At 33.9% G+C, this 9,331-nt stretch overlaps 1 long non-coding RNA gene and 1 pseudogene across 1 annotated transcript; both read left to right on the top strand.

Annotated features, from left to right (window-relative positions):
• Nucleotides 1-6,139: 6,139 nt before the first annotated feature.
• LOC127086573 (stress-response A/B barrel domain-containing protein HS1-like) lies at nt 6,140-6,892 on the top strand (annotated as a pseudogene).
• Nucleotides 6,893-7,646: 754 nt separating this feature from the next.
• Nucleotides 7,647-8,415, top strand: LOC127083258 (uncharacterized). The gene is made up of 2 exons (XR_007788359.1): nt 7,647-7,947; nt 8,031-8,415. It is a non-coding gene; the product is annotated as an uncharacterized LOC127083258 (long non-coding RNA).
• The last annotated feature ends 916 nt before the right edge of the window (nt 8,416-9,331 follow it).

Here is a 9,331-nt window from a genome sequence, read left to right as displayed (position 1 = left end):
TGTCATCGTTCAACGTTCGTGATTGCTCCGTAGATCTGTATCAAAGGTTCAATCGTCACAAGAGGTAACAATTCTATTACTGACCATGCCCATTTATAAGGATCACTAAAGGAGAAAATTTTAAATTCCGCTGCGTTTTGGATCGTTATTCTCCTTCATCAATGTCATGTGAATTGGTACATGAGGTTACCGTGATATTGATTACTTCTAGTGTAAATCACTTACATGACAACTAAAGTCGCTTTGAACGAAGCGATTTAAAAATACATTACTTAGATGTTCTTAACAATGCATAATTGACTTCATGGTGATTCCTTAAGACTGATACACCAAATACCTGAGCTTATACATTAAATTACTATAAGTATGGTCTAACCTATATAGTATACAATCAATGAAATCTTGAAAATATGCAACATCAAATATGAATGAATGTTTGTAAAGTAAAAGGATAGGAAATGTAAATACACACATAAATATATAGTGCTTCAACATTCTTCTTCGCTTTTCCTACATGCACACTTCAATGGATGATGCCATCAAAACATAATCACAATATTCCACCATGATGGTAAAATGATTACATCATTTTGATTACAAAGAACTATCACACGATAATTCCTCTGATGATGCAGACACTAAACTACTACACAATACAAGATCCCTCAAGATCTTGATCCAATAATCGTGATATCCACAATAAACTGCTCCAAGTACTTGTGTCTGAAGACCCCCATGATCCCACCGATTTATTGTCTGAGTGATTGCCATTAACTGAGCATATATTGGACAACTCCTAACTCTGTATGCAAGTAATCTTTCTCCAATGCCACCAAAGAAGGACAACTTCCAACTCCAACTTACAGACCGTTGATACTTGATTATGCCAAAGTCTTCCTTGGAGTATAATGTAAACTATAATATTGTTAGATAACAACTCAATACCAAATTGCACTCAAGAATAATACTTGCATCTGTTACAATAAAAAACCAGCTACACACAAAAACAAAAATAGATACCCTAATGTACCACTAGTCTCCTTACATTAAATCTTTAGAGGAAAGTCCATAATTAATTATGGATGGTGAACTGTGCCAGTAAATCTCAACAACAACTGACATTATAAGCGATTAGTCAAGTAATTCCATTTTGATGAATGAAGAACACAACACACACACCACACACACCACACACACACACGCACACAAGGTTCAATCAAGTTTCTAGATGAACGGGTCTTGGTTCTTGATTGTTATCAAGAGCTTAATCAATTTTCAACAAGATTGATCAATTCATTCTCAAATTCACACAAGAACAACAACCAAATTGCATAAAATAAGATGCAACAAAAATATAAAGAATTGACATGGAGTCAATATCAATGGGTTGATGTTTGTAGTAGAAGAGAAAATAATGGCGTAAAGATGAACACACAAAGAAGAGAAGGCAAAAATCACAATTTTTGTCTTTATAAATCATCATAGGTTTCCCACAATTGTTACTTTCACCATAAGAAATCGTCATTTAAATAAGTGATGGAAGATTTGATTTTTTAAGGTTTGATTCAAATTAAGAAGGATTTGTGATTCTAATCAATCTGGATAGTGTCAAAAAGGGCGCTTTTTAAAACTAACGATTTAAATTATTTATTTGCGTTTGATTCGAATCAAATGAGTTTATGATTCGAATCATGTTCAATTTTTGATCTGAATCATTTGATCCATAATGATATTCCAATTTTCAATAGGTGATTGATTCGAATCAAATATAACACATGAGTCAAATCAAATACCAAATCATCAAAATTCAAATGTTATAACTTTTGATTCAATCTACTCGTGTGGAAATGATAAAACAGTAACTTTCATAGGCTCAAAAAGGAAATAACTAACAAGGATCAAATGAATATATCATGAAATGTAAGAGTTCTTAATGGTACAATTATGTAGCTGAAGCGATTACAATCTAATGGAAAGAATGTTATAATCACACAAATGAATTAAAATAAGAGACAAATTACAAATACACAATGAAACAATAATCGATTTGTAAAATATCAAAACACAATTGATACTTAAACACATAAACAATACCAAATGGTATTTATGGTTTTAGTCGGGGCTATTACTTGTTTATCACCGGTCGCCTTCCTATACTTTTCTAGGTCTCATCTTTGTGTTGTATCTTCTTGTCTCTCTTTGCTTTGTTGTAAACTCCTGATTGTAAGCCATTTCTGTGACTTTTTCTATCAAGTCAACTGAACTTCTGAGCTCGGCTTGATTCTCCTCCTTGTTGTGTTAATATCAACTCGGAGCATTTCTTCCAAACCATTGGCCATTTAGAAAGGGGACTCCTTGGTTGATGAATTACAGGTTGTATGGTAATACCTTAGTACCTCATGAAGTTGCTCGGTCAAAAATCCTTTAGGTTCGTCAATATTTTTTCTCATTCCGGTGAGTGTGATCTTTTGGCTGACTCCACCAGACTATTCACTTAAGGGTGCTTGATCGAGATAACCTCATCTAGATTTCTATATTTTTATAGAAGTTGATCATAAAAGAGCAATAAATTGTGTCCCGATGTCAAGAGACAATTGTCTTAGTAACTTAAACTTGCAAATAATATTTCGTCAATAAAAATGACGCACCCATTTTGCGGTTATCTTGGACATTTCTCCGCCCTCAATCTATTTGGTGAAGTAATCGACACAACTAATAGGAATTTTAATTGTCAAGGGGCCGATGGGAAGTGCTCGAGTATGTCTACCCTTCACTAATAGAAATGCCAGTGAAGTCACTGATTGCAATATCTTGGCGGGGGCGTGGATGAAATTTTAGAATCTTTGACATTTTTCGCATCAATTGACAAACTTGGAACTATGTCTAAGCATCCCCAGCCAATAGTACCTGAATCTTATAAGCTTGCTTGCCAATGCTCTCCCTCCAATACTAAATCCACCTCTTATTCTTCCAATCATTTCAACACAGACATGGATCGCTCCATTCTATAGAGCTTGTCTTCCAGCATGACATTTCTAAACTGGTTATGTGAAATACTTCGAAATACTAGAATTATTTTGCCATGTCTAGGACCTTTAAATATTTTGATAACATAGGTTGTTCGGTTTTATAATATCCCTTAATCTGGTTAGTGACTAGTTGAGAGTCACTCCCTACCCGAACATAAGTTGCATTTCTCGGACCAATTTCATTCGTTGGATTAAAGTTTTATAATTCACTTGGTTGTTACTATACTTGTAGTTAAAACCCAATTTTTTTTCTAAAAATATCTTCTAGGTCCCTCAATATAATTTCGACGTAAACTCCTTTTAATTGTGTAAAGTCCGTCATTATAAACTGGATTGCCCATTTTCCATTTTCTAGAGGCCTTCTTTACCATCACCACATTAGCTAACCAGGTGGGTTCGATCCTGTTATAGGATGCGGAAACTCTCACCTACTTGAAAGATTGTTGAGTGTAAATGTGAGTCGTTTAGTCTCACATCGCCTAAGAATTAATAGAATGTTGGATTTATAAGAATTAATGAATGTCATATATATAGAAGAGATTATGAAATATTTGCTCTAGTAATGTGAAATGAATCAACATTAGGATCATCAAGAATCTTGATTCAAGATGGTTAGCACAAATCCCACAAGAGAGCAACTTTATCCACCTCAAGTTTTATAAATAAATCCAACAAATTAGTTACATTTCCTACTTAGTTTCCTATTATGACGGTTGATTAGTTAGAAGCAGTTATAAACCGTTAGTTACATTCCTTCTTATTTAGTTGAAGCTCTTCATTCATACTAAAATATATATTCCGTGTGTACATGCAATCAAATCAAATCATCTCTCTCTCTCTCAGTTCACATTCCATAGTTGGAAAACTGATTGTTCTTGTGACACAAAAATGGAAAAGGGTGATAAGAAGGAGGAAGCAGCAAAGATGATCGGTACTTCCACTACTGATCATCAAGAAGAAGATGGTGATGATAGACTGACGCAATTGCCATTGGATTCTTCATTCTTGAATCAACTTCACATCAAAGAAGAACCTTCTGAAACTGAAACTGAAAGTTCTTCCAAGAAAGAAAATTGTTAGGTGGTGATGCAGCAATGAATAATTCTTCCACATTTCCAGTGCCATTGCCATTGCCATTGGATTCTTCTCCCAACCCAACACCAAAGAAGAGAAAAGAGGGACCTTCTCTAACAACTTCTTCTGAAACTCCAACCAAGAGGGGAAGAGGACGCCCTCCTGGTTCCGTTCAAAGAATAGAAAAGAAGGACCTTCTCTAACAACTTCAGAAACAACTTCTGCAGAAACTCCAACGAAGATAAGACTCACCCCTGGTGGAAAACTCACCCCTCATGTGATTGAGTTGAATGCTCGCCAGGTATTACATGAACTGACTAATGTTAACATTTCAGATGCAATTTTGTATTACATTTACTGAACATATGATTGCAGGATGTTGGTAGAGGTTCTATACAATATATCTGTGGAAAATCGTCGTAAAACTGTTATCATACTTTCTGCATCGGGTTCTGTATCAGACATTGTGAGTCTTACTCCAGACGGTCCCATCCACATCAAGGTTAAATCATATCTTTTGATTTGTGTTGTGTGTGTGTGCGTGTGCGTGCCGTTTATTCGAATTTCCTATATGCATGTAGGGGAATTTGAGACATTTAATGTCGATAAAAAGTCTCGTTGATGGTGCTGGTCGTCACTGTCGTGCAAAGGCAACATGTATGGTTACATGCATAGATGATAAGGGAAAACCGTTTGGAAATGCTTCTGTCAATTCTCTCATAGTGGCCAAGCGTGTTAAAGTAAGCAGATCATATTCAAAATGACTGCACTCATTCGTTTTATTTAAGCGAGTAACAATCTTCATCTTTTTGTTCAATTAGATTACTGCGGCCTTATTCAACACAAACACTGCTAAGAAACAGGTGCAAGAATTGCAGAGATTGCTCGAAATGAGGAAAAGATTCCCATAGCAGCCATCCCTCTTCAAGTAAGCATATCCTATTTCGATTATTTATTGGTGGAAATTCACGCGAGACTGCATAAATCTCAACCAGTGGTGTTAAAAGTTAGTAACAATCTTTATGTTTTGGTTGATCAGATGATTGGGGCCAACATTGATCCCAACAGCTCCATCAAAGAAGAAGCTTGTACGTCTGAAATTTTGCCAACAACTCCATCAGTGGGAGATGGAAACATAAGAAATCCGACATCAGCAACAACGAGTACTTCAAATGATCAGGACATGAAATCTCCTCTGGAGGGGACACTTGAAATTGTGATGTATAGATTTGTATATAGACTCATCATCAGGAAATGATTTTGTATCTTTATTCTTCCTTCATGTCTTTGCAGTTTGTTTATTTTGTATCTTTAGATCATCATTACTCATACTGTCATTGGACATAGAATGTCTTCATCCTTTTCTGATCCAAACCTCATTAGTTTCTTGGCAATGGCTCTCAAGCATACTTGTTCTAAAATCACATTTGGTTTCTTAATAGCAAGCTTGATTATATAAAGCTCATTAGTTTTACTAGTTGTTCTTGACACATGTTTTTAGCTTTCGATGTTCATGGCAAAGCCTCTACTTTCAGGTTTCAAATTTATTCAATAAAGGAATCGTAAACAATTGCATCTTCACTAAGATGAAGCCATTAAAATCTTTGGTTAGATTAATGTTAAATAAAGATAGCCTTCTTTTGTTAGACACAATAGTGGGGAACCATGACAAATAAAGTCAGACACTTAGTTGGTTCTGATTGAGGCTTTCTTTCCTTTATTAAAGTGAAAAGTGAAAATGAGATCTATTTTAAAACAATTTATTTTATTAAAGTGATATTTATTTTAAAAAAAAAGGATGATCAACTTTGACTGAAAATTATTTTTACACTGACAAACCAATGACATTCATGTTTCTCGGTCAAGTCCGTGTAAATTTTAAATTATTTATATGATTTAATATCTTAAAGTATTTTGATTGAATATATGTGTACAGCTTCGGTGCAGCATTATTAAACTATTATTTAAAAAAGAAAACTATAAATCTTTAAAAATTAAATTTAAAACACGTGGGTGTACTATGATTTAAGAAAATTATAAATCTTACCGTTATCTTATCTCGGAGAGACTATAGTTTAGCAAGTGGGAAACGAAAAGGAAGAAAAGAAATGGCAGAAACAAATGGACTAGTGATACACATACTCCTCGGAAAGTTCAAGGACGACATCACTCAACAGCGAATCGACGAACTCATCAAGGGCTATGCCAATCTCGTCAATCTGATCCCAGTCATGAAGTCATTCCACTGGTACCTTTTCTCATAATCTCTGTTTTCGTTTTCGATTTTAGTATAGATTTGCAGAATCAGTGAAACATAAATCTGGATCTCTTTCCAATAAGGGAAAATTGCAGAATTCTAAGATCTAGATCTATGAGATTAACAATCGTCGTATATGTATTATAGGGGCACGGATGTAAGTGCTGAGAAACCTGCACCAAGGTTTTACTCATGTCTTTGAATCAACCTTTGATAGTGTGGAAGCCATTGCAGAGTATGGGGCTCATCCTGCACATGTTGAGTTTGCAAATTTGTTTCTTCCTAGCTTGGAAAAGGTTATTATAGTTGACTTTAAGCCCACCATTGTTAACCTCTGATTGGTTTGGTTAAAGTCATGAAAGTCACACAAGTTCATGGATCATGTCTTCTTCTTGTATTGGATCTCTTCTGTTTTATGTTAAAAATGAACATTTATTTCCTCTAATGTTTTTCTACAATTTAGTTCTTGGATTGTACTACTTGTATGCATTTGTGGGATGATACCCTAGTAATATCATCTATTTTACTTCTAGCATCGCATCAGGTATGTGTATAAACCAAAATGACCTAAATACTTTTGGATGAGTCAGGTTAGGTTTCCTTCCATACCGAGCTTTGTCTGGCTGCTACCTTTATAGGCAACTTCTTAGCTAAGAACTAACATTACATTTGCTATCCTAGTTGTTCTTGCATCTCTTCTTGTAACGACAATGTTCCTCATGCCTCTCACATGTGTCTTCTTGCTTGTATCCATGTTGATCAACCATTAACAATACTGCATCAGTATGAGTCATCATCTTGACCCACATTAGCTTCCTCTTCATTCTTTTGAGTTTGTTAAAAAAAGTCATAGGACATATAAATGTTTTCTAATCCAAGCCTATAAGTTCCTTGGCAATGGCATAAATTACTACTAGATTGCCGAATCTTAAACTCTGCAGCAAGTGTTTAGAGTGTTTTGGACATAAACAACAGTTCCTAATCTCAACCAATCTCTTCACACATTGCAACACTTGAGACATGAGTCCATACTTTTATGGCTAATATTTCAAACTTATCTCAACCACATTTTTAGGCTCAACTTCCATTTTACTACTGTGTTTAATTTCTAAGGATATACTTTTTTAAATGTTTACAAAACAAATTAGGACAAGGGAAGATTCGAAACTAAACACATAAAAGTATAAGATTACAATGTTTTTGCAATAAGGAACGCGCACACCTATATTTTGTTTATCAGTACAGTTTTTTAAAAGTATCTTGTGTTTTTACAAAACACTGCAATTAAATAGGATTAACTGAGTTTTCACACTTCCTCTCTTTTACACTCTGAAACCTCAAAACCTTTGTCGAATAAACTAATCACATAAGCATTTCACTTGAATTTTCTTAGAGACGAGGTTTGAGATATCTTCAAGTCATACGCCATCATCAAACATATGGAAGAATTGAAATTTCCGCATATGGAATTCTGCTCAGATTATGCAACAGCTGCAGGCTGTCTAGATAGGGCTGGTCTGGTGCACCGGAAGAAGCCTACCCCTTCGCAGCTTAAATGCAACATCTCTTGCTTGTGCTCAAAATCAGGTCGGCATTTGGTAATATATATATGTATCTGAGACGAGAATGTGAGCTTTTGTTTATTTATCTGTTTGATTGTCTATCATCAGGAGATAGAGTTTTAATCATCAGAGGGATTATCATTATGTGGTAGAAAATGAAGAACTGGTGTTTTTGTTTAGTGTGTCTAAATCAGTCTTCATATTTTCCCCGGAGACAAGTTCATTAAGCTGTTCCATATCTCTTGGAAATTATTCAGGTACTCATATCATGATGGAGATGCCTTTATTATCATTAAATCTTAAAACTTAAAAAGGATGTGCTTAAATTTTGTTGTAATGTGTTATTGTACTCTTCGATCTTTCCCATCATCATGATTCATACAGAAAAAGAAAGAAAGAACTTGCACATGCTATTGTCATAAAACAATTTTTCTTAGTTTATACCTTTGTAATTTAGATGTAATAGCAATAAATGCTGTTAGAAATTATGTCAGTGATTTTTCATTGTGTTCTCATTTTGGTAATTAATTACAATTTTAAATGAAAAAAATTATATTAATAGTTTTTTTAATTTTACTTTTGTTTATTTAAAATGCTTAATTTTCAAAAACAGTTTTTTATGAATATTTTTTTTATAAACTAGCCTAATTAGTTTTAGGTTTGATAAAAAAATAATTATTATAATATAATTTTAACTAGTCTTATTTAGCTTGAGATTTACTGTTGTATTATTGTGGCGAATTTGTAGCTATATAGTTGTGAAACATAACTCGAAAAGTTTGCTACATTTTAGTTTTGGTTTAACTAGGAATTTTAAAATATTAGTTTGAATTTAGCTAGGAAATTTATAAATAGCTAATTAGCCGCCCAATCCATGCTACGGCAAATACCATAGCTAATCCACAACTAGTCTCCAACTAATTCTGTTAGATAGAGATTAGCTGCAAATTACCTGCGACTTGCTAATTTTCTTGTCCATTCAAGGTAACATGCTAGCTTCATTTTACTCTCTCTTAAACATTGAATATCATAGGAAAAACAACATGTTTTTAGCTTTCGATGTTCATGCCAAAGCCTCTACTTTCAGGTTTCAAGTTTATTCAAGCAGGAATTGTAAACAATTGCATCACCATACTAAGATGAAGGCATTAAAATATTTGGTTAGATTAATGTGAAATAAAGATAGGTTTCAATGCTCATTAGCTTGTGGGTGTTAATTAATGACAGTTTGTCATAGCACGTTTACTATAACTTATAGTTATTTTAAGTGTTTTTTTTAATTTTAAGTTTTTTTTTATGTTTTTGTAGAATTTAATAAATATTCTAAAGAAGTATGGAAAAGACTAATTTACGTCAAAATAATCATAAAGAAACTACCGTGTTTAGACATAAACATAAAAATCCCGACG

This window comes from Lathyrus oleraceus, chromosome 5 (genome assembly GCF_024323335.1).
Source record: "Lathyrus oleraceus cultivar Zhongwan6 chromosome 5, CAAS_Psat_ZW6_1.0, whole genome shotgun sequence".
NCBI lineage: Eukaryota > Viridiplantae > Streptophyta > Magnoliopsida > Fabales > Fabaceae > Lathyrus > Lathyrus oleraceus.
The sequence above is the reverse complement of the archived record's forward strand: the minus strand, read 5'-3'. Positions and strand labels throughout refer to the sequence as shown.